General features: G+C 44.5%; 1 long non-coding RNA gene across 1 annotated transcript; it reads right to left on the bottom strand.

Annotated features, from left to right (window-relative positions):
* LOC137363294 (uncharacterized) lies at window positions 1-27,824 on the bottom strand. Its single transcript, XR_010972761.1, has 3 exons — window positions 27,195-27,824; window positions 1,038-1,082; window positions 1-162 (listed from the first exon to the last, which is right to left on the bottom strand). It is a non-coding gene; the product is annotated as an uncharacterized lncRNA (long non-coding RNA).

Below are 27,824 nucleotides of genomic sequence, written 5' to 3'. Positions count from 1 at the left end.
AGCAGAAACCTCAGAGCCTCTCTCACCTGATGGTCACCATCTCCCGTGATGAGGCCTCAATAATCCAGGTACAATTCACCTCCTCGCACCAGTCTCGGGGACCAGGGCTACGGATCATTCCATGCAACTCAGTGTGTCTCTCTGTTACTCCTCCACAGGCACCTGGGAGAGAGAGAGAGAGAGAAAGGGATGGAGGGACAGAAAGAGAGAGAAAAACAGAGAGAGAGGGAGACGGTGAGAGAGAGTAAAGGAAAGAAAGAGAGACAGAAAGAGAGAGTGAGATGGGGAGAGAGAGAAAGGGAGAGACAGAGAGAGAGAGACGGAAAGAGTGAGAGAGAGAGACGGAGAGAGAGAGAAATGGAGAGAGAGAAAGAGAGAGAAATGGAGAGACAAAGAGAGAGACAGAAAGAGAGAGTGAGATGGAGAGAGAGAGAAAGGGAGAGACAGAGAGAGAGAGATGGAAAGAGTGAGAGAGAGAGACGGAGAGAGAGAAATGGAGAGAGAGAAAGAGAGAGACAAAGAGAGAGACAGAAAGAGAGAGTGAGATGGAGAGAGAAAGGGAGAGACAGAGACAGATAGAGAGACAGAGAGCGAGATGGAAAGAGAGAGAGAAATTGAAAGAGCGAGAGTGAAAGATAAAGAGAGAGGCAGAGAGAGAGAGAGAGACGGAGGGAGAGTGAGAGATGGAGATAGAGGGACAGACAGAGAGAAAGGGTGACAGAGACAGAGACAGATGCAGAGAGATAAGGGGAGAGATAGAGACAAAGAGAAAGAGAGACAGACAAAAAAGTGAGAGGGAGAGACACAGAGAGAGGGAGAGAGAGACAGATGAAGAAAGACAGATGGAAAGACAGAGACAGAGAGTGAGAGATGGAGGCAGAGAGATGGAGAAAAAGACAGAGAGAGAGACACAGAGAGAGAGGCAGAGACAGAGAGAGAGAATCTGATGAAATGTGTGGTCCAGCAGATCATTTATGAATGAGACTGAATAATAATATAGAGAGACATGGACACCCATGACAGGGTGGATCACTCACCGGGAGAGACAGTTGGTCCCCAAATCAGATCCTGTCCAAATACACCTACAAACAGAACAAAGGTAAAAATATCACAGCCTCCCGAACGATTGGGATTGATGGCCTACATCCCAGGGTCTTAAAGGAAGTGGCAGTGTAGACAGTGGATCCATTGGTTAGAATATTCCAAAATTCCCTGGATGCAGAAAAGGTTCCAGTGGATTGGAAAAAAGCTAATGTAACGAACGCCCTTATTCAAAAAGGGAGGGAGGCAGAAAGTAGGAAACTACAGACCAGTTAGTTTAATATCTGTCGTTGGGAAATTGTTAGAATCCATTATTAAGGAAGTAATAACAGGACATTTAGAAAGTCAAAATACAATCCATCAGAGTCAGCATGGTTTTATAAAGGGTAAATTGTGTTTGACTAATTTGCTACAGTTCTTCGAAGCTGTAACAAGTAGCGTGGATAATGGGGATCCTGTAGATGTAGTATATCTGGACTTCCAGAAGGCATTTGATAAGGTGCCGCACAAAAGGTTAATACACAAGGTAAGATCACATGGGGTTAGGGACAATTTATTAGCTTGGATAGAGGATTGGCTAACCAACAGAAAACAGAGCGTCGGGATAAATGGGTCCTTTTCTGGTTGGCAAGATGTAACTAGTGGGGTGCCACAGGGTTCGGTCCTCAGGACCCAACTATTTACAATCTATATTAATGACTTGGATGCAGGGATAGAAGGTACTGTAGCCAAATGTGCAGATGACACTAAAATAGGTGGAATAGTAAGTTGCAATAAAGAAATAAGAAATTTACAAATGGAGATGGATCGATTAGATAAATGGGCCAAAATTTGGCAGATGGATTTTAACGTGGATAAGTGTGAGGTTATCCATTTTGGTCAGAAGAATAGAAAGGCAAATTATTATCTAAATGGAGAGAAACTTCAGAGTGTTTCGGTGCAGAGGGATCTGGGTGTCCTCGTGTATGAATCACAGAAAACTAGTATGCAGGTACAGCAGGTAATAAGGAAGGCAAATGGAATTTTTGTCATTTATTGCTAAAGGAATAGAATATAAAAGCAGGGAAGTGTTGCTGCAACTGTACAAGGCATTAGTGAGATCGCACCTGGAGTATTGCGTACAGTTTTGGTCCCCTTACTTGAGGAGGGATGTAGTTGTATTGGAGGCAGTTCAGAGGAGGTTCACTAGATTGATTCCAGAGATGAGGGGTTTGTCTTATGAAGAGAGATTGAGCAGTTTAGGTCTTTACTCTCTAGAGTTTAGAAGAATGGGAGGAGATCTAATTGAAGTATATAAAATGATTAAGGGATTGACAAAGTAGACAATAGAGAGGATGTTTCCTCATGTGGGGCAATCTAGAACGAAAGGTCATAGTTTTAGGATAAGGGATAGCAGATTTAAAACAGAGATGAGGAGAAATTACTTCTGTGAAAGGGTCGTGAGTCTGTGGAATTCACTACCCCAGAGTGCGGTGGATGCCGGGACATTGAGTAAATTTAAGGAGGAGATAGACAGATCTTTAATTAGAAAAGGGTTATGGAGAATGGGCAGGAAAGTGGAGTTGAGGCCCAGATGAGATCAGCCATGATGGTATTGAATGGCAGAGCAGGCTCGAGGGGCTGAATGGCCTACACCTGCTCCGAGTTCTTATGTACCATTGTGTCATGGCCGACAGCCCCGGGGTCCTGGGCCACGGATCTCTCCGCTCGTCCCACTGCTGTCCCCTGCATTGCAGCCCACACCATTCTCTGCCTCAAAACTCCAACACCTCCCCACGCTCCCCCCCACTGCCCCGTCCTGCCCCTGCAGTCCAACACTGGAGGGGCTGCTCCCCCTGCCCTCCCGTTCTCCACGACAGAATGCAACCATTTGTGACCCATGACCCATGTTTGGTCTCCTGTGACAGCATCAAATCCTCCTGGAATATCGGTGTGGTGAAGTACCTGGTGGAAAGACTCAAGAGTCAGCTAACACACAGCTCCCATCACTATACAGACAAGGAGTTGAAAGGTAGGCAGGATGTTGTGGGGAAGGTGCTCTTGTGTGGGAGGGGGGACAGTGGGAGAACGGGGGACATCTGAGCTTCACTTAGGGAAAATCGGTCAACCTTTCGTTTACCTGTGGCGCTTGATTCAATGGGGCTCGAGGGGCTGAATGGGATCCTCCTGTTCCTGTGTAACAGGCTCGAGGAGGGGCTGAATGGCCTCCTCCTGTTCCCGTGTGACAGGCTCGAGGAGAGGCTGAATTGCCTCCTCCTGTTCCTAGTTCTTATCGTCTTAAGATCCAACTCACTCCCGGGTATCTGTTATTCCATATATAAACCCCCGAACCCCTCGATTAGATTCCAGTCTGTAACTCACTCCCGGGTATCTGTTATTCTATATATAAACCCCCGAACCCCTCGATTAGATTCCAGTCTGTAACTCACTCCCGGGTATCTGTTATTCTATATATAAACCCCCGAACCCCTCGATTAGATTCCAGTCTGTAACTCACTCCCGGGTATCTGTTATTCTATATATAAACCCCCGAACCCCTCGATTAGATTCCAGTCTGTAACTCACTCCCGGGTCTCTGTTATTCTATATATAAACCTCCCGAACCCCTCGATTAGATTCCAGTCTGTAACTCACTCCCAGGTATCTGTTATTCTATATATAAACCCCCGAACCCCTCGATTAGATTCCAGTCTGTAACTCACTCCCGGGTCTCTGTTATTCTATATATAAACCTCCCGAACCCCTCGATTAGATTCCAGTCTGTAACTCACTCCCAGGTATCTGTTATTCTATATATAAACCCCCGAACCCCTCGATTAGATTCCAGTCTGTAACTCACTCCCGGGTATCTGTTATTCTATATATAAACCCCCCGAACCCCTCGATTAGATTCCAGTCTGTAACTCACTCCCGGTATCTGTTATTCCATATATAAACCCCCGAACCCCTCGATTAGATTCCAGTCTGTAACTCACTCCCGGGTCTCTGTTATTCTATATATAAACCTCCCGAACCCCTCGATTAGATTCTAGTCTGTAACTCACTCCCGGGTATCTGTTATTCTATATATAAACCCCCGAACCCCTCGATTAGATTCCAGTCTGTAACTCACTCCCGGGTATCTGTTATTCTATATATAAACCCCCGAACCCCTCGATTAGATTCCAGTCTGTAACTCACTCCCGGGTCTCTGTTATTCTATATATAAACCTCCCGAACCCCTCGATTAGATTCCAGTCTGTAACTCACTCCCAGGTATCTGTTATTCTATATATAAACCCCCGAACCCCTCGATTAGATTCCAGTCTGTAACTCACTCCCGGGTATCTGTTATTCTATATATAAACCCCCCGAACCCCTCGATTAGATTCCAGTCTGTAACTCACTCCCGGTATCTGTTATTCTATATATAAACCCCCCGAACCCCTCGATTAGATTCCAGTCTGTAACTCACTCCCGGGTATCTGTTATTCTATATATAAACCCCCCGAACCCCTCGATTAGATTCCAGTCTGTAACTCACTCCCGGGTATCTGTTATTCTGTATATAAACCCCCCGAACCCCTCGATTAGATTCCAGTCTGTAACTCACTCCCGGGTATCTGTTATTCTATATATAAACCCCCCGATCCCCTCGATTAGATTCCAGTCTGTAAGTCACTCCCAGGTATCTGTTATTCTATATATAAACCCCCCGAACCCCTCGATTAGATTCCAGTCTGTAACTCACTCCCGGGTATCTGTTATTCTATATATAAACCCCCCCGAACACCTCGATTAGATTCCAGTCTGTAACTCACTCCCGGGTATCTGTTATTCGATATATAAACCCCCCGAACCCCTCGATTAGATTCCAGTCTGTAACTCACTCCCAGGTATCTGTTATTCTATATATAAACCCCCCGAACCCCTCGATTAGATTCCAGTCTGTAACTCACTCCCGGGAATCTGTTATTCTATATATAAACCCCCCGAACCCCTCGATTAGATTCCAGTCTGTAACTCACTCCCGGGTATCTGTTATTCTATATATAAACCCCCCGAACCCCTCCATTAGATTCCAGTCTGTAACTCACTCCCGGGTATCTGTTATTCTGTATATAAACCACCCGAACCCCTCGATTAGATTCCAGTCTGTAACTCACTCCCGGGTATCTGTTATTCTATATATAAACCCCTGAACCCCTCGATTAGATTCCAGTCTGTAACTCACTCCCGGGTATTTGTTATTCTATATATAAACCCCCCGAACCCCTCGATTAGATTCCAGTCTGTAACTCACTCCCGGGTATCTGTTATTCTATATATAAACCCCTGAACCCCTCAATTAGATTCCAGTCTGTAACTCACTCCCGGGTATCTGTTATTCTATATATAAACCCCCCGAACCCCTCGATTAGATTCCAGTCTGTAACTCACTCCCGGGTATCTGTTCTTCTATATATAAACCCCCCCGAACCCCTCGATTAGATTCCAGTCTGTAACTCACTCCCGGGTATCTGTTATTCTATATATAAACCCCCCGAACCCCTCGATTAGATTCCAGTCTGTAACTCACTCCCGGGAATCTGTTATTCTATATATAAACCCCCCGAACCCCTCGATTAGATTCCAGTCTGTAACTCACTCCCGGGTATCTGTTATTCTATATATAAACCCCTGAACCCCTCGATTAGATTCCAGTCTGTAACTCACTCCCGGGTATCTGTTATTCTATATATAAACCCCCCGAACCCCTCGATTAGATTCCAGTCTGTAACTCACTCCCGGGTATCTGTTATTCTATATATAAACCCCTGAACCCCTCGATTAGATTCCAGTCTGTAACTCACTCCCGGGTATCTGTTATTCTATATATAAACCCCCCGACCCCTCGATTAGATTCCAGTCTGTAACTCACTCGCGGGTATTTGTTATTCTATATATAAACCCCCCGAACCCCTCGATTAGATTCCAGTCTGTAACTCACTCCCGGGTATCTGTTATTCTATATATAAACCCCTGAACCCCTCGATTAGATTCCAGTCTGTAACTCACTCCCGGGTATCTGTTATTCTATATATAAACCCCCCGAACCCCTCGATTAGATTCCAGTCTGTAACTCACTCCCGGGTATCTGTTATTCTATATATAAACCCCTGAACCCCTCGATTAGATTCCAGTCTGTAACTCACTCCCGGGGATCTGTTATTCTATATATAAACCCCCCGAACCCCTCGATTAGATTCCAGTCTGTAACTCACTCCCGGGTATCTGTTATTCTATATATAAACCCCCCGAACCCCTCGATTAGATTCCAGTCTGTAACTCACTCCCGGGTATCTGTTCTTCTATATATAAACCCCCCCGAACCCCTCGATTAGATTCCAGTCTGTAACTCACTCCCGGGTATCTGTTATTCTATATATAAACCCCCCGAACCCCTCGATTAGATTCCAGTCTGTAACTCACTCCCGGGAATCTGTTATTCTATATATAAACCCCCCGAACCCCTCGATTAGATTCCAGTCTGTAACTCACTCCCGGGTATCTGTTATTCTATATATAAACCCCTGAACCCCTCGATTAGATTCCAGTCTGTAACTCACTCCCGGGTATCTGTTATTCTATATATAAACCCCCCGAACCCCTCGATTAGATTCCAGTCTGTAACTCACTCCCGGGTATCTGTTATTCTATATATAAACCCCTGAACCCCTCGATTAGATTCCAGTCTGTAACTCACTCCCGGGTATCTGTTATTCTATATATAAACCCCCCGAACCCCTCGATTAGATTCCAGTCTGTAAATCACTCCTGCGGTTCTGTAATTCTATATGTAAACCCTACGAACCCTTCGATTAGATTCCAGTCTGTAACTCACTCCCGGGTATCTGTTATTCTATATGTAAACCCCCCCGAACCCCTCGATTAGATTCCAGTCTGTAACTCACTCCCGGGTATCTGTTATTCTATATGTAAACCCCCCCGAACCCCTCGATTAGATTCCAGTTTGTAAATCACTCCTGCGAATCTGTAATTCTATATATAAACCCGACGAACCCCTCGATTAGATTCCAGTCTGTAACTCACTCCCGGGTATCTGTTATTCTATATATAAACCCCCCGAACCTCTTGATTATATTCCAGTCTGTAACTCACTCCCCGGTATCAGTTATTCTATATATAAACCCCCCGAACCTCTCGATTAGATTCCAGTCTGTAACTCACTCCCGGGTTTCTGTTATTCTATATGTAAACCCCCCGAACCTCTCGATTAGATTCCAGTCTGTAACTCACTCCCGGGTATCTGTTATTCTATATATAAACCACCCGAACCCCTCGATTAAATTCCAGTCTGTAATTCACTCCCGGGTATCTGTTATTCTATATATAAACCCCCCGAACCCCTCGATTAGATTCCAGTCTGTAACTCACTCCCCGGTATCTGTTATTCTATATATAAACCCCCCCGAAACCCTCGATTAGATTCCAGTCTGTAACTCACTCCCGGGTATCTGTTATTCTATATATAAACCCCCCGAACCCCTCGATTAGATTCCAGTCTGTAACTCACTCCCGGGTATCTGTTATTCTATATATAAACCCCCCCGAACCCCTCGATTAGATTCCAGTCTGTAACTCACTCCCGGGTATCTGTTCTTCTATATATAAACCCCCCCGAACCCCTCGATTAGATTCCAGTCTGTAACTCACTCCCGGGTATCTGTTATTCTATATATAAACCCCCCGAACCCCTCGATTAGATTCCAGTCTGTAACTCACTCCCGGGAATCTGTTATTCTATATATAAACCCCCCGAACCCCTCGATTAGATTCCAGTCTGTAACTCACTCCCGGGTATCTGTTATTCTATATATAAACCCCTGAACCCCTCGATTAGATTCCAGTCTGTAACTCACTCCCGGGTATCTGTTATTCTATATATAAACCCCCCGAACCCCTCGATTAGATTCCAGTCTGTAACTCACTCCCGGGTATCTGTTATTCTATATATAAACCCCTGAACCCCTCGATTAGATTCCAGTCTGTAACTCACTCCCGGGTATCTGTTATTCTATATATAAACCCCCCGAACCCCTCGATTAGATTCCAGTCTGTAAATCACTCCTGCGGTTCTGTAATTCTATATGTAAACCCTACGAACCCTTCGATTAGATTCCAGTCTGTAACTCACTCCCGGGTATCTGTTATTCTATATGTAAACCCCCCCGAACCCCTCGATTAGATTCCAGTCTGTAACTCACTCCCGGGTATCTGTTATTCTATATGTAAACCCCCCCGAACCCCTCGATTAGATTCCAGTTTGTAAATCACTCCTGCGAATCTGTAATTCTATATATAAACCCGACGAACCCCTCGATTAGATTCCAGTCTGTAACTCACTCCCGGGTATCTGTTATTCTATATATAAACCCCCCGAACCTCTTGATTATATTCCAGTCTGTAACTCACTCCCCGGTATCAGTTATTCTATATATAAACCCCCCGAACCTCTCGATTAGATTCCAGTCTGTAACTCACTCCCGGGTTTCTGTTATTCTATATGTAAACCCCCCGAACCTCTCGATTAGATTCCAGTCTGTAACTCACTCCCGGGTATCTGTTATTCTATATATAAACCACCCGAACCCCTCGATTAAATTCCAGTCTGTAATTCACTCCCGGGTATCTGTTATTCTATATATAAACCCCCCGAACCCCTCGATTAGATTCCAGTCTGTAACTCACTCCCCGGTATCTGTTATTCTATATATAAACCCCCCCGAAACCCTCGATTAGATTCCAGTCTGTAACTCACTCCCGGGTATCTGTTATTCTATATATAAACCCCCCGAACCCCTCGATTAGATTCCAGTCTGTAACTCACTCCCGGGTATCTGTTATTCTATATATAAACCCCCCCGAACCCCTCGATTAGATTCCAGTCTGTAACTCACTCCCGGGTATCTGTTCTTCTATATATAAACCCCCCCGAACCCCTCGATTAGATTCCAGTCTGTAACTCACTCCCGGGTATCTGTTATTCTATATATAAACCCCCCGAACCCCTCGATTAGATTCCAGTCTGTAACTCACTCCCGGGAATCTGTTATTCTATATATAAACCCCCCGAACCCCTCGATTAGATTCCAGTCTGTAACTCACTCCCGGGTATCTGTTATTCTATATATAAACCCCTGAACCCCTCGATTAGATTCCAGTCTGTAACTCACTCCCGGGTATCTGTTATTCTATATATAAACCCCCCGAACCCCTCGATTAGATTCCAGTCTGTAACTCACTCCCGGGTATCTGTTATTCTATATATAAACCCCTGAACCCCTCGATTAGATTCCAGTCTGTAACTCACTCCCGGGTATCTGTTATTCTATATATAAACCCCCCGAACCCCTCGATTAGATTCCAGTCTGTAAATCACTCCTGCGGTTCTGTAATTCTATATGTAAACCCTACGAACCCTTCGATTAGATTCCAGTCTGTAACTCACTCCCGGGTATCTGTTATTCTATATGTAAACCCCCCCGAACCCCTCGATTAGATTCCAGTCTGTAACTCACTCCCGGGTATCTGTTATTCTATATGTAAACCCCCCCGAACCCCTCGATTAGATTCCAGTTTGTAAATCACTCCTGCGAATCTGTAATTCTATATATAAACCCGACGAACCCCTCGATTAGATTCCAGTCTGTAACTCACTCCCGGGTATCTGTTATTCTATATATAAACCCCCCGAACCTCTTGATTATATTCCAGTCTGTAACTCACTCCCCGGTATCAGTTATTCTATATATAAACCCCCCGAACCTCTCGATTAGATTCCAGTCTGTAACTCACTCCCGGGTTTCTGTTATTCTATATGTAAACCCCCCGAACCTCTCGATTAGATTCCAGTCTGTAACTCACTCCCGGGTATCTGTTATTCTATATATAAACCACCCGAACCCCTCGATTAAATTCCAGTCTGTAATTCACTCCCGGGTATCTGTTATTCTATATATAAACCCCCCGAACCCCTCGATTAGATTCCAGTCTGTAACTCACTCCCCGGTATCTGTTATTCTATATATAAACCCCCCCGAATCCCTCGATTAGATTCCAGTCTGTAACTCACTCCCGGGTATCTTTTATTCTATATATAAACCCCCCGAACCCCTCGATTAGATTCCAGTCTGTAACTCACTCCCGGGTATCTGTTATTCTATATATAAACCCCCCCGAACCTCTCGATTAGATTCCAGTCTGTAACTCACTCCCGGGTATCTGTTATTCTATATATAAACCCTCCGAACCCCTCGATTAGATTCCAGTCTGTAACTCACTCCCGGGTATCTGTTATTCTATATATAAACCCCCCCAAACCTCTTGATTAGATTCCAGTCTGCAACTCACTCCCCGGTATCTGTTATTCTCTAAATAAACCCCCCGAACCTCTTGATTAGATTCCAGTCTGGAACTCACTCCCGGGTATCTGTTATTCTATATATAAACCCCCCGAACCTCGCGATTAGATTCCAGTCTTTAACTCACTCCCGGGTATCTGTTATTCTATATATAAACCCCCCGAACCTCTCGATTAGATTCCAGTCTGTAACTCACTCCCAAGTATCTGTTATTCTATATATAAACCCCCTGAACCCCTCGATTAGATTCCAGTCTGTAACTCACTCCCGGGTATCTGTTATTCTATATATAAACCCCCCGAACCCCTCGATTAGATTCCAGTCTGTAACTCACTCCCGGGTATCTGTTATTCTATATATAAACCCCCCGAACCCCGCGATTAGATTCCAGTCTGTAACTCACTCCCGGGTATCTGTTATTCTATATATAAACCCCCCGAACCCCTCGATTAGATTCCAGTCTGTAAATCACTCCTGCAGATCTGTAATTCTATATATAAACCCTACGAACCCCTCGATTAGATTCCAGCCTGTAACTCACTCCCGGGTATCTGTTATTCTGTACATAAACCCTCCGAAACCCTCGATTAGATTCCAGTCTGTAACTCACTCCCGGGTATCTGTTATTCTATATATAAACCCCCCGGAACCCCTCGATTAGATTCCAGTCTGTAACTCACTCCCGGGTATCTGTTATTCTATATATAAACCCCACGAACCCCGCGATTAGATTCCAGTCTATAACTCACTCCCGGGTATCTGTTATTCTATATATAAACCCCACGAACCCCTCGATTAGATTCCAGTCTGTAACTCACTCCCGGGTATCTGTTATTCTATATATGAACCCCCCGAACCCCTCGATTAGATTCCAGTCTGTAACTCACTCCCGGGTATCTGTTATTCTATATATAAACCCCCTGGAACCCCTCGATTAGATTCCAGTCTGTAACTCACTCCCGGGTATCTGTTATTCTATATATAAACCCCACGAACCCCGCGATTAGATTCCAGTCTATAACTCCCTCCCGGGTATCTGTTATTCTATATATAAACCCCACGAACCCCTCGATTAGATTCCAGTCTGTAACTCACTCCCGGGTATCTGTTATTCTATATATGAACCCCCCGAACCCCTCGATTAGATTCCAGTCTGTAACTCACTCCCGGGTATCTGTTATTCTATATATAAACCCCCTGAACCCCTCGATTAGATTCCAGTCTGTAACTCACTCCCGGGTATCTGTTATTCTATATATAAACCCCGCGAACCTCTTGATTAGATTCCAGTCTGTAACTCACTCCCGGGTATCTGTTATTCTATATATAAACCCCGCGAACCCCTCGATTAGATTCCAGTCTGTAACTCACTCCCGGGTATCTGTTATTCTATATATAAACCCCCCGAACCCCTCGATTAGATTCCAGTCTGTAACTCACTCCCGGGTATCTGTTATTCTATATATAAACCCCCCGAACCTCTCGATTAGATTCCAGTCTGTAACTCACTCCCGGGTATCTGTTATTCTATATATAAACCCCCCGAACCCCTCGATTAGATTCCAGTCTGTAACTCACTCCCGGGTATCTGTTATTCTATATATAAACCACCCGAACCCCTCTATTAGATTCCAGTCTGTAACTCACTCCCAGGTATCTGTTATTCTATATATAAACCCCCCGAACCCCTCGATTAGATTCCAGTCTGTAACTCACTCCCAAGTATCTGTTATTCTATATATAAACCCCCCGAACCCCTCGATTAGATTCCAGTCTGTAACTCACTCCCGGGTATCTGTTATTCTATATATAAACCCCCTGAACCCCTCGATTAGATTCCAGTCTGTAACTCACTCCCGGGTATCTATAATTCTATATATAAACCCCCCGAACCCCTCGATTAGATTCCAGTCTGTTACTCACTCCCGGGTATCTGTTATTCTATATATAAACCCCCCCGAACCCCTCGATTAGATTCCAGTCTGTTACTCACTCCCGGGTATCTGTTATTCTATATATAAACCCCACCGAACCCCTCGATTAGATTCCAGTCTGTAACTCACTACTGGGTATCTGTTATTCTATATATAAACCCCACCGAACCCCTCGATTAGATTCCAGTCTGTAACTCACTCCCGGGTATCTGTTATTCTATATATAAACCCCCCGAACCTCTCGATTAGATTCCTGTCTGTAAATCACTCCCGGGTATCTGTTATTCTATATATAAACCACCCGAACCCCTCGATTAGATTCCAGTCTGTAACTCACTCCCGGGTATCTGTTATTCTGTACATAAACCCTCCGAAACCCTCGATTAGATTCCAGTCTGTAACTCACTCCCGGGTATCTGTAATTCTATATATAAACCCTACGAACCCCTCGATTAGATTCCAGTCTGTAACTCACTCCCGGGTATCTGTTATTCTATACATAAACCCCCTGAACCTCTCGATTAGATTCCTGTCTGTAACTGACTCCCGTGTATCTGTTATTCTCTATCTGAACCCCACCTAAACCCTCGATTAGATTCCAGTCTGTAACTCACTCCCGGGTATCAGTTATTCTATATATAAACCCCCCGAACCCCTCGATTAGCTTCCAGTCTGTAACTCACTCCCGGGTATCTGTTATTCTATATATAAACCCCCCGAACCCCGCGATTAGATTCCAGTCTGTAACTCACTCCCGGGTATCTGTTATTCTATATATAAACCCCCCGAACCCCTCGATTAGATTCCAGTCTGTAAATCACTCCTGCGGATCTGTAATTCTATATATAAACCCTACGAACCCCTCGATTAGATTCCAGTCTGTAACTCACTCCCGGGTATCTGTTATTCTATATATAAACCCCCCGGAACCCCTCGATTAGATTCCAGTCTGTAACTCACTCCCGGGTATCTGTTATTCTATATATAAACCCCACGAACCCCGCGATTAGATTCCAGTCTATAACTCACTCCCGGGTATCTGTTATTCTATATATAAACCCCACGAACCCCTCGATTAGATTCCAGTCTGTAACTCACTCCCGGGTATCTGTTATTCTATATATGAACCCCCCGAACCCCTCGATTAGATTCCAGTCTGTAACTCACTCCCGGGTATCTGTTATTCTCTATATAAACCACCCGAACCCCTCGATTAGATTCCAGTCTGTAACTCACTCCCGGGTATCTGTTATTCTATATATAAACCCCCTGAACCCCTCGATTAGATTCCAGTCTGTAACTCACTCCCGGGTATCTGTTATTCTATATATAAACCCCGCGAACCTCTCGATTAGATTCCAGTCTGTAACTCACTCCCGGGTATCTGTTATTCTATATATAAACCCCCCGAACCTCTCGATTAGATTCCAGTCTGTAACTCACTCCCGGGTATCTGTTATTCTATATATAAACCCCCCGAACCTCTCGATTAGATTCCAGTCTGTAACTCACTCCCGGGTATCTGTTATTCTATATATAAACCACCCGAACCCCTCTATTAGTTTCCAGTCTGTAACTCACTCCCGGGTATCTGTTATTCTATATATAAACCACCCGAACCCCTCTATTAGATTCCAGTCTGTAACTCACTCCCGGGTATCTGTTATTCTATATATAAACCCCCCGAACCCCTCGATTAGATTCCAGTCTGTAACTCACTCCCGGGTATCTGTTATTCTATATATAAACCCCGCGAACCTCTTGATTAGATTCCAGTCTGTAACTCACTCCCGGGTATCTGTTATTCTATATATAAACCCCCCGAACCCCTCGATTAGATTCCAGTCTGTAACTCACTCCCGGGTATCTGTTATTCTATATATAAACCCCTGAACCCCTCGATTAGATTCCAGTCTGTAACTCACTCCCGGGTATCTGTTATTCTATATATAAACCCCCCGAACCCCTCGATTAGATTCCAGTCTGTAACTCACTCGCGGGTATTTGTTATTCTATATATAAACCCCCCGAACCCCTCGATTAGATTCCAGTCTGTAACTCACTCCCGGGTATCTGTTATTCTATATATAAACCCCTGAACCCCTCGATTAGATTCCAGTCTGTAACTCACTCCCGGGTATCTGTTATTCTATATATAAACCCCCCGAACCCCTCGATTAGATTCCAGTCTGTAACTCACTCCCGGGTATCTGTTATTCTATATATAAACCCCTGAACCCCTCGATTAGATTCCAGTCTGTAACTCACTCCCGGGTATCTGTTATTCTATATATAAACCCCCCGAACCCCTCGATTAGATTCCAGTCTGTAACTCACTCCCGGGTATCTGTTATTCTATATATAAACCCCCCGAACCCCTCGATTAGATTCCAGTCTGTAACTCACTCCCGGGTATCTGTTCTTCTATATATAAACCCCCCCGAACCCCTCGATTAGATTCCAGTCTGTAACTCACTCCCGGGTATCTGTTATTCTATATATAAACCCCCGAACCTCTCGATTAGATTCCAGTCTGTAACTCACTCCCGGGTATCTGTTATTCTATATATAAACCCCCCGAACCCCTCGATTAGATTCCAGTCTGTAACTCACTCCCGGGTATCTGTTATTCTATATATAAACCCCTGAACCCCTCGATTAGATTCCAGTCTGTAACTCACTCCCGGGTATCTGTTATTCTATATATAAACCCCCCGAACCCCTCGATTAGATTCCAGTCTGTAAATCACTCCTGCGGTTCTGTAATTCTATATGTAAACCCTACGAACCCTTCGATTAGATTCCAGTCTGTAACTCACTCCCGGGTATCTGTTATTCTATATGTAAACCCCCCCGAACCCCTCGATTAGATTCCAGTCTGTAACTCACTCCCGGGTATCTGTTATTCTATATGTAAACCCCCCCGAACCCCTCGATTAGATTCCAGTTTGTAAATCACTCCTGCGAATCTGTAATTCTATATATAAACCCGACGAACCCCTCGATTAGATTCCAGTCTGTAACTCACTCCCGGGTATCTGTTATTCTATATATAAACCCCCCGAACCTCTTGATTATATTCCAGTCTGTAACTCACTCCCCGGTATCAGATATTCTATATATAAACCCCCCGAACCTCTCGATTAGATTCCAGTCTGTAACTCACTCCCGGGTTTCTGTTATTCTATATGTAAACCCCCCGAACCTCTCGATTAGATTCCAGTCTGTAACTCACTCCCGGGTATCTGTTATTCTATATATAAACCACCCGAACCCCTCGATTAAATTCCAGTCTGTAATTCACTCCCGGGTATCTGTTATTCTATATATAAACCCCCCGAACCCCTCGATTAGATTCCAGTCTGTAACTCACTCCCCGGTATCTGTTATTCTATATATAAACCCCCCCGAATCCCTCGATTAGATTCCAGTCTGTAACTCACTCCCGGGTATCTGTTATTCTATATATAAACCCCCCGAACCCCTCGATTAGATTCCAGTCTGTAACTCACTCCCGGGTATCTGTTATTCTATATATAAACCCCCCCGAACCTCTCGATTAGATTCCAGTCTGTAACTCACTCCCGGGTATCTGTTATTCTATATATAAACCCTCCGAACCCCTCGATTAGATTCCAGTCTGTAACTCACTCCCGGGTATCTGTTATTCTATATATAAACCCCCCCAAACCTCTTGATTAGATTCCAGTCTGCAACTCACTCCCCGGTATCTGTTATTCTCTAAATAAACCCCCCGAACCTCTTGATTAGATTCCAGTCTGGAACTCACTCCCGGGTATCTGTTATTCTATATATAAACCCCCCGAACCTCGCGATTAGATTCCAGTCTTTAACTCACTCCCGGGTATCTGTTATTCTATATATAAACCCCCCGAACCTCTCGATTAGATTCCAGTCTGTAACTCACTCCCAAGTATCTGTTATTCTATATATAAACCCCCTGAACCCCTCGATTAGATTCCAGTCTGTAACTCACTCCCGGGTATCTGTTATTCTATATATAAACCCCCCGAACCCCTCGATTAGATTCCAGTCTGTAACTCACTCCCGGGTATCTGTTATTCTATATATAAACCCCCCGAACCCCGCGATTAGATTCCAGTCTGTAACTCACTCCCGGGTATCTGTTATTCTATATATAAACCCCCCGAACCCCTCGATTAGATTCCAGTCTGTAAATCACTCCTGCGGATCTGTAATTCTATATATAAACCCTACGAACCCCTCGATTAGATTCCAGCCTGTAACTCACTCCCGGGTATCTGTTATTCTGTACATAAACCCTCCGAAACCCTCGATTAGATTCCAGTCTGTACCTCACTCCCGGGTATCTGTTATTCTATATATAAACCCCCCGGAACCCCTCGATTAGATTCCAGTCTGTAACTCACTCCCGGGTATCTGTTATTCTATATATAAACCCCACGAACCCCGCGATTAGATTCCAGTCTATAACTCACTCCCGGGTATCTGTTATTCTATATATAAACCCCACGAACCCCTCGATTAGATTCCAGTCTGTAACTCACTCCCGGGTATCTGTTATTCTATATATGAACCCCCCGAACCCCTCGATTAGATTCCAGTCTGTAACTCACTCCCGGGTATCTGTTATTCTATATATAAACCCCCCGGAACCCCTCGATTAGATTCCAGTCTGTAACTCACTCCCGGGTATCTGTTATTCTATATATAAACCCCACGAACCCCGCGATTAGATTCCAGTCTATAACTCCCTCCCGGGTATCTGTTATTCTATATATAAACCCCACGAACCCCTCGATTAGATTCCAGTCTGTAACTCACTCCCGGGTATCTGTTATTCTATATATGAACCCCCCGAACCCCTCGATTAGATTCCAGTCTGTAACTCACTCCCGGGTATCTGTTATTCTATATATAAACCCCCTGAACCCCTCGATTAGATTCCAGTCTGTAACTCACTCCCGGGTATCTGTTATTCTATATATAAACCCCGCGAACCTCTTGATTAGATTCCAGTCTGTAACTCACTCCCGGGTATCTGTTATTCTATATATAAACCCCGCGAACCCCTCGATTAGATTCCAGTCTGTAACTCACTCCCGGGTATCTGTTATTCTATATATAAACCCCCCGAACCCCTCGATTAGATTCCAGTCTGTAACTCACTCCCGGGTATCTGTTATTCTATATATAAACCCCCCGAACCTCTCGATTAGATTCCAGTCTGTAACTCACTCCCGGGTATCTGTTATTCTATATATAAACCCCCCGAACCCCTCGATTAGATTCCAGTCTGTAACTCACTCCCGGGTATCTGTTATTCTATATATAAACCACCCGAACCCCTCTATTAGATTCCAGTCTGTAACTCACTCCCGGGTATCTGTTATTCTATATATAAACCACCCGAACCTCTCGATTAGATTCCAGTCTGTAACTCACTCCCGGGTATCTATAATTCTATATATAAACCCCCCGAACCTCTCGATTAGATTCCAGTCTGTAACTCACTCCCGGGTATCTATAATTCTATATATAAACCCCCCGAACCCCTCGATTAGATTCCAGTCTGTAACTCACTCCCAGGTATCTGTTATTCTATATATAAACCCCCTGAACCCCTCGATTAGATTCCAGTCTGTAACTCACTCCCGGGTATCTATAATTCTATATATAAACCCCCCGAACCCCTCGATTAGATTCCAGTCTGTTACTCACTCCCGGGTATCTTTTATTCTATATATAAACCCCCGAACCCCTCGATTAGATTCCAGTCTGTAACTCACTCCCGGGTATCTGTTATTCTATATATAAACCCCCCGAACCCCTCGATTCGATTCCAGTCTGTAACTCACTACTGGGTATCTGTTATTCTATATATAAACCCCACCGAACCCCTCGATTAGATTCCAGTCTGTAACTCACTCCCGGGTATCTGTTATTCTATATATAAACCCCCCGAACCTCTCGATTAGATTCCTGTCTGTAAATCACTCCCGGGTATCTGTTATTCTGTACATAAACCCTCCGAAACCCACGATTAGATTCCAGTCTGTAACTCACTCCCGGGTATCTGTAATTCTATATATAAACCCTACGAACCCCTCGATTAGATTCCAGTCTGTAACTCACTCCCGGGTATCTGTTATTCTATACATAAACCCCCTGAACCTCTCGATTAGATTCCTGTCTGTAACTGACTCCCGTGTATCTGTTATTCTCTATCTGAACCCCACCTAAACCCTCGATTAGATTCCAGTCTGTAACTCACTCCCGGGTATCAGTTATTCTATATATAAACCCCCCGAACCCCTCGATTAGCTTCCAGTCTGTAACTCACTCCCGGGTATCTGTTATTCTATATATAAACCCCCCGAACCCCGCGATTAGATTCCAGTCTGTAACTCACTCCCGGGTATCTGTTATTCTATATATAAACCCCCCGAACCCCTCGATTAGATTCCAGTCTGTAAATCACTCCTGCGGATCTGTAATTCTATATATAAACCCTACGAACCCCTCGATTAGATTCCAGTCTGTAACTCACTCCCGGGTATCTGTTATTCTGTACATAAACCCTCCGAAACCCTCGATTAGATTCCAGTCTGTAACTCACTCCCGGGTATCTGTTATTCTATATATAAACCCCACGAACCCCGCGATTAGATTCCAGTCTGTAACTCACTCCCGGGTATCTGTTATTCTATATATAAACCCCACGAACCCCTCGATTAGATTCCAGTCTGTAACTCACTCCCGGGTATCTGTTATTCTATATATGAACCCCCCGAACCCCTCGATTAGATTCCAGTCTGTAACTCACTCCCGGGTATCTGTTATTCTCTATATAAACCACCCGAACCCCTCGATTAGATTCCAGTCTGTAACTCACTCCCGGGTATCTGTTATTCTATATATAAACCCCCTGAACCCCTCGATTAGATTCCAGTCTGTAACTCACTCCCGGGTATCTGTTATTCTATATATAAACCCCGCGAACCTCTCGATTAGATTCTAGTCTGTAACTCACTCCCGGGTATCTGTTATTCTATATATAAACCCCCCGAACCTCTCGATTAGATTCCAGTCTGTAACTCACTCCCGGGTATCTGTTATTCTATATATAAATCCCCCGAACCTCTCGATTAGATTCCAGTCTGTAACTCACTCCCGGGTATCTGTTATTCTATATATAAACCACCCGAACCCCTCTATTAGATTCCAGTCTGTAACTCACTCCCGGGTATCTGTTATTCTATATATAAACCACCCGAACCCCTCTATTAGATTCCAGTCTGTAACTCACTCCCGGGTATCTGTTATTCTATATATAAACCACCCGAACCCCTCGATTAGATTCCAGTCTGTAACTCACTCCCGGGTATCTGTTATTCTATATATAAACCCCGCGAACCTCTTGATTAGATTCCAGTCTGTAACTCACTCCCGGGTATCTGTTATTCTATATATAAACCACCCGAACCTCTCGATTAGATTCCAGTCTGTAACTCACTCCCGGGTATCTGTTATTCTATATATAAACCCCCTGAACCCCTCGATTAGATTCCAGTCTGTAACTCACTCCCGGGTATCTATAATTCTATATATAAACCCCCCGAACCCCTCGATTAGATTCCAGTCTGTTACTCACTCCCGGGTATCTTTTATTCTATATATAAACCCCCGAACCCCTCGATTAGATTCCAGTCTGTAACTCACTCCCGGGTATCTGTTATTCTATATATAAACCCCCCGAACCCCTCGATTCGATTCCAGTCTGTAACTCACTACTGGGTATCTGTTATTCTATATATAAACCCCACCGAACCCCTCGATTAGATTCCAGTCTGTAACTCACTCCCGGGTATCTGTTATTCTATATATAAACCCCCCGAACGCCTCGATTAGATTCCAGTCTGTAAATCACTCCCGGGTATCTGTTATTCTGTACATAAACCCTCCGAAACCCTCGATTAGATTCCAGTCTGTAACTCACTCCCGGGTATCTGTAATTCTATATATAAACCCTACGAACCCCTCGATTAGATTCCAGTCTGTAACTCACTCCCGGGTATCTGTTATTCTATATATAAACCCCCGAACCTCTCGATTAGATTCCAGTCTGTAACTCACTCCCGGGTATCTGTTATTCTATATATAAACCCCCCGAACCCCTCGATTAGATTCCAGTCTGTAACTCATTCCCGGGTATCTGTTATTCTATATATAAACCCCCCGAACCCCTTGATTCGATTCCAGTCTGTAACTCACTCCTGGGTATCTGTTATTCTATATATAAACCCCACCGATCTTCTCGATTAGATTCCAGTCTGTAACTCACTCCCGGGTATCTGTTATTCTATATATAAACCCCACCGAACTTCTCGATTAGATTCCAGTCTGTAACTCACTCCCGGGTATCTGTTATTCTAAATATAAACACCCCGAACCCCTCGATTAGATTCCAGTCTGTAACTCACTCCCGGGTATCTGTTATTCTATATATAAACCCCCCGAACCCCTCGATTAGATTCCAGTCTGTAACTCACTCCCGGGTATCTGTTATTCTATATATAAACCCCCCGAACCCCTCGATTACATTCCAGTCTGTAACTCACTCCCGGGTATCTGTTATTCTATATATAAACCCCCCGAACCCCTCGATGAGATTCCAGTCTGTAAATCACTCCTGCGGATCTGTAATTCTATATATAAACCCTACGAACCCCTCGATTAGATTCCAGTCTGTAACTCACTCCCGGGTATCTGTTATTCTATATATAAACCCCCCGAAACCCCTCGATTAGATTCCAGTCTGTAACTCACTCCCGGGTATCTGTTATTCTATATATAAACCACCCGAACCCCTCGATTAGATTCCAGTCTGTAACTCACTCCCGGGTATCTGTTATTCTATATATAAACCCCCGAACCTCTCGATTAGATTCCAGTCTGTAACTCACTCCCGGGTATCTGTTATTCTATATATAAACCCCCCGAACCCCTCGATTAGATTCCAGTCTGTAACTCATTCCCGGGTATCTGTTATTCTATATATAAACCCCCCGAACCCCTTGATTCGATTCCAGTCTGTAACTCACTCCTGGGTATCTGTTATTCTATATATAAACCCCACCGAACTTCTCGATTAGATTCCAGTCTGTAACTCACTCCCGGGTATCTGTTATTCTATATATAAACCCCACCGAACTTCTCGATTAGATTCCAGTCTGTAACTCACTCCCGGGTATCTGTTATTCTAAATATAAACACCCCGAACCCCTCGATTAGATTCCAGTCTGTAACTCACTCCCGGGTATCTGTTATTCTATATATAAACCCCCCGAACCCCTCGATTAGATTCCAGTCTGTAACTCACTCCCGGGTATCTGTTATTCTATATATAAACCCCCCGAACCCCTCGATTAGATTCCAGTCTGTAACTCACTCCCGGGTATCTGTTATTCTATATATAAACCCCCCGAACCCCTCGATGAGATTCCAGTCTGTAAATCACTCCTGCGGATCTGTAATTCTATATATAAACCCTACGAACCCCTCGATTAGATTCCAGTCTGTAACTCACTCCCGGGTATCTGTTATTCTATATATAAACCCCCCGAAACCCCTCGATTAGATTCCAGTCTGTAACTCACTCCCGGGTATCTGTTATTCTATATATAAACCACCCGAACCCCTCGATTAGATTCCAGTCTGTAACTCACTCCCGGGTATCTGTTATTCTATATATCAACCACCCCGAACCCCTCGATTAGATTCCAGTCTGTAACTCCCTCCCGGGTATCTGTTATTCTGTACATAAACCCTCCGAAACCCTCGATTAGATTCCAGTCTGTAACTCACTCCCGGGTATCTGTTATTCCATATATAAATCCCCCGAACCCCTCGATTAGATTCCAGTCTGTAACTCACTCCCGGGTATCTGTTATTCTGTACATAAACCCTCCGAAACCCTCGATTAGATTCCAGTCTGTAACTCACTCCCGGGTATCTGTTATACTTTATATAAACCCCGCGAACCTCTTGATTAGATTCCAGTCTGTAACTCACTCCCCGGTATCTGTTATTCTTTATATAAACCCCCCGAACCCCTCGATTAGATTCCAGTCTGTAACTCACTCCCCGGTATCTGTTATACTTTATATAAACCCCGCGAACCTCTTGATTAGATTCCAGTCTGTAACTCACTCCCAGTATCTGTTATTCTATATATAAACCCCCCGAACCTCTCGATTAGATTCCAGTCTGTAACTCACTCCCGGGTATCTATAATTCTATATATAAACCCCTCGAACCCCTCGATTGGATTCCAGTCTGTAACTCATTCCCGGGTATCTGTTATTCTATATATAAACCCCCCGAACCCCTCGATTAGATTCCAGTCTGTGACTCACTCCCGGGTATCTGTTATTCTATATGTAAACCCCCCGAACCTCTCGATTAGATTCCAGTCTGTAACTCACTCCCGGGTATCTGTTATTCTAAAAATAAAACCCCCGAACCCCTCAATTCGATTCCAGTCTGTAACTCACTCCCGGGTATCTGTTATTCTATATATAAACCCCCCCGAACCCCTCGATTAGATTCCAGTCTGTAACTCACTCCCGGGTATCTGTTATTCTATATATCCACCCCCCCGAACCCCTCCATTAGATTCCAGTCTGTAACTCACTCCCGGGTATCTGTTATTCTATATATAAACCCCCCGAACCCCTCGATTAGATTCCAGTCTGTAACTCACTCCCGGGTATCTGTTATTCTATATATAAAACCCCCGAAACCCCTCGATTAGATTCCAGTCTGTAACTCACTCCCGGGTATCTGTTATTCTATATATAAACCCCGCGAACCTCTTGATTAGATTCCAGTCTGTAACTCACTCCCGGGTATCTGTTATTCTCTATATAAACCCCCCGAACCCCTCGATTATATTCCAGTCTGTAACTCACTCCCGGGTATCTGTTATTCTATATATAAACCCCCCGAAACCCCTCGATTAGATTCCAGTCTGTAACTCACTCCCCGGTATCTGTTATTCTATAGATAAACCCCCCGAACCTCTAGATTAGATTCCAGTCTGTAATTCACTCCCCGGTATCTGTTATTCTATAGATAAACCCCCCGAACCTCTAGATTAGATTCCAGTCTGTAATTCACTCCCGGGTATCAGTTATTCTATATATAAACCCCCCGAACCTCTCGATTAGATTCCAGTCTTTAACTCACTCCCCGGTATCTGTTATTCTATAGATAAACCCCCCGAACCCCTCGATTAGATTCCAGTCTGTAATTCACTCCCGGGTATCAGTTATTCTATATATAAACCCCCCGAACCTCTCGATTAGATTCCAGTCTGTAACTCACTCCCGGGTATCTGTTATTCTATATATAAACCCCCCGAACCTCTCGATTAGATTCCAGTCTGTAACTCACTCCCGGGTATCTGTTATTCTATATATAAACCCCCCGAACCCCTCGATTAGATTCCAGTCTGTAACTCACTCCCGGCTATCTGTTATTCTACAAATAAACCACCCAAACCCCTCGATTAGATTCCAGTCTGTAACTCACTCCCGGGTATCTGTTATTCTATATATAAACCCCCCGAACCCCTCGATTAGATTCCAGTCTGTAACTCACTCCCGGGTATCTGTTATTCTATATATAAACCACCCGAACCCCTCAATTAGATTCCAGTCTGTAACTCACTCCCGGGTATTTGTTATTCTATATATAAACCCCGCGAACCTCTTGAATAGATTCCAGTCTGTAACTCACTCCCGGGTATCTGTTATTCTATATATAAACCCCCCGAACCTCTCGATTAGATTCCAGTCTGTAACTCACTCCCGGGTATCTGTTATTCTATATATAAACCCCCCGAACCTCTCGATTAGATTCCAGTCTGTAACTCACTCCCCGGTATCTGTTATTCTATATATAAACCCCCCGAACCTCTCGATTAGATTCCAGTCTGTAACTCACTCCCGGGTATCTATAATTCTATATATAAACCCCCCGAACCCCTCGATTAGATTCCAGTCTGTAACTCACTCCCGGGTATCTGTTATTCTATATATAAACCCCCCGAACCCCTCGATTAGATTCCAGTCTGTAACTCACTCCCGGGTATCTGTTATTCTATATATAAACCCCCCGAACCCCTCGATTAGATTCCAGTCTGTAACTCAGCCCCGGGTATCTGTTATTCTATATATAAACCCCCCGAACCCCTCGATTAGATTTCAGTCTGTAACTCACTCCCAGGTATCTGTTATTCTATATATAAACCCCCCGAACCCCTCGATTAGATTCCAGTCTGTCACTCACTCCCGGGAATCTGTTATTCTATATATAAACCCCCCGAACCCCTCGATTAGATTCCAGTCTGTAACTCACTCCCGGGTATCTGTTATTCTGTATATAAACCACCCGAACCCCTCGATTAGATTCCAGTCTGTAACTCACTCCCGGGTATCTGTTCTTCTATATATAAACCCCCCCGAACCCCTCGATTAGATTCCAGTCTGTAACTCACTCCCGGGTATCTGTTATTCTATATATAAACCCCCCGAACCCCTCGATTAGATTCCAGTCTGTAACTCACTCCCGGGAATCTGTTATTCTATATATAAACCCCCCGAACCCCTCGATTAGATTCCAGTCTGTAACTCACTCCCGGGTATCTGTTATTCTATATATAAACCCCTGAACCCCTCGATTAGATTCCAGTCTGTAACTCACTCCCGGGTATCTGTTATTCTATATATAAAACCCCCCGAACCCCTCGATTAGATTCCAGTCTGTAACTCACTCCCGAGTATCTGTTATTCTATATATAAACCCCCCGAACCCCTCGATTAGATTCCAGTCTGTAACTCACTCCCGGGTATCTGTTATTCTATATATAAACCCCCCGAACCCCTCGATTAGATTCCAGTCTGTAACTCACTCCCGGGTATCTGTTATTCTATATATAAACCCCTGAACCCCTCGATTAGATTCCAGTCTGTAACTCACTCCCGGGTATCTGTTATTCTATATATAAACCCCCCGAACCCCTCGATTAGATTCCAGTCTGTAAATCACTCCTGCGGATCTGTAATTCTATATATAAACCCGACGAACCCCTCGATTAGATTCCAGTCTGTAACTCACTCCCGGGTATCTGTTATTCTATATATAAACCCCGCGAACCTCTTGATTAGATTCCAGTCTGTAACTCACTCCCGGGTATCTGTTATTCTATATATAAACCCCCCGAACCTCTTGATTATATTCCAGTCTGGAACTCACTCCCCGGTATCAGTTATTCTATATATAAACCCCCCGAACCTCTCGATTAGATTCCAGTCTGTAACTCACTCCCGGGTATCTGTTATTCTATATGTAAACTCCCCGAACCTCTCGATTAGATTCCAGTCTGTAACTCACTCCCGGGTATCTGTTATTCTATATATAAACCACCCGAACCCCTCGATTAGATTCCAGTCTGTAACTCACTCCCGGGTATCTGTTATTCTATATATAAACCCCCCGAACCCCTCGATTAGATTCCAGTCTGTAACTCACTCCCCGGTATCTGTTATTCTATATATAAACCCCCCGAACCCCTCGATTAGATTCCAGTCTGTAACTCACTCCCGGGTATCTGTTATTCTATATATAAACCCCCCGAACCCGTCGATTAGATTCCAGTCTGTAACTCACTCCCCGGTATCTGTTATTCTATATATAAACCCCCCCGAACCCCTCGATTAGATTCCAGTCTGTAACTCACTCCCGGGTATCTGTTATTCTATATATAAACCCCCCGAACCCCTCGATTAGATTCCAGTCTGTAACTCACTCCCCGGTATCTGTTATTCTATATATAAACCCCCCCGAATCCCTCGATTAGATTCCAGTCTGTAACTCACTGCCGGGTATCTGTTATTCTATATATAAACCCCCCGAACCCCTCGATTAGATTCCAGTCTGTAACTCACTCCCGGGTATCTGTTATTCTATATGTAAACCCCACGAACCCCGCGATTAGATTCCAGTCTGTAACTCACTCCCGGGTATCTGTTATTCTATATATAAACCCCCCCGAACCTCTCGATTAGATTCCAGTCTGTAACTCACTCCCGGGTATCTGTTATTCTATATATAAACCCCCCGAACCCCTCGATTAGATTCCAGTCTGTAACTCACTCCCGGGTATCTGTTATTCTATATATAAACCCCCCCGAACCTCTCGATTAGATTCCAGTCTGTAACTCACTCCCGGGTATCTGTTATTCTATATATAAACCCCCCCGAACCCCTCGATTAGATTCCACTCTGTTTCGCTCTCTATCTGCGACCTGTGCTTGTCTCTCTGTACGTCACTCTCTCCCAGTTTCCTTTCTTTATCTAAGTTTCGTTTTCTGCCCCTTCTCTGTCTCTTTCTCTCCCTCCCTGTTTTGTTTTCTCTGTCCCTCCGTCTCCTCCCACTTCTTCTTCATTCTCTCTCTTCTCTATCTCTCTTTCTCACCCCGTCTCGCTCTGTCTCTCTCCCTCCTCCCTGTCTCTCGCTTCCTCTTCTCTCTTCCTCCCTTTGTCTTTTTCTTGCCCCTTTCTGTCTCTCTCTCTTTCTCTCTCCCTCTGCCCTCTCTCTCTCTCCCTCCCACCTTTCCCCACTCCCCTTGACATCTAACTCAGACTCGTTCGACCTCCCCCTCCATTTTCCCTCCCTCCCTACACCCCTTCCCTTCCACCACCAACTACTAAGTTCCTGAGGAAACACGGAAGTTCAGTATCTCACCCAGACAGCAGAGGAGTAGGACGCAGCCTGAAATCTTCATGTCTGATGTGGCAGATGGAATCACGGAATGGAGAGAGGGGAGAGAGGGAGAGAGAGAGAGAGCTGGGCTTCCAGAGATGTATCAGCAGTTCAAGAGTGGAATCCTTCCTTCAGAGGGACTCCAATGCAGGGAGTCAGCAGGACTGATCTTTGCCTGTTAACCTGATTTCCCAGTCTGTCGGTCTCTCTCTCTTTCTTTCTCTCTCTCTCTCTCTCCCCTGACTTGCAGCTCCCTTTCTCCTGAGTTCTCCTCCAATGCAGGGCGAAACTTTCTTTCCAAAGTTTTCAAAAGTTAGGGACAAAGTTTTTCTGCAAAGTTTGAGCGAGAGGGGTTTCATTCACTTCCTGGTCCCAGTTCAGTGTCAGGGCGTCAATTTGACTCCAGTTTCGTCTCACAGTCCCTCCCACAACTGGCACTGCCCAGATTTAAAGTGACCACAGACACCCAATCGCTCTCCTCCCTCATCACCCGCACCCCACCCGAGCCCTCTCTCCATGGGATCGTACTCTTCTCTTCTCTCCCACACTCCAAAGACCAGGACATTTTTTTCCCAAACTTGCAACAAATCTGCAACTTGCCAAACTTTCACT

Source organism: Heterodontus francisci, unplaced genomic scaffold (assembly GCF_036365525.1).
Source record: "Heterodontus francisci isolate sHetFra1 unplaced genomic scaffold, sHetFra1.hap1 HAP1_SCAFFOLD_1489, whole genome shotgun sequence".
NCBI lineage: Eukaryota > Metazoa > Chordata > Chondrichthyes > Heterodontiformes > Heterodontidae > Heterodontus > Heterodontus francisci.
The sequence above is the reverse complement of the archived record's forward strand: the minus strand, read 5'-3'. Positions and strand labels throughout refer to the sequence as shown.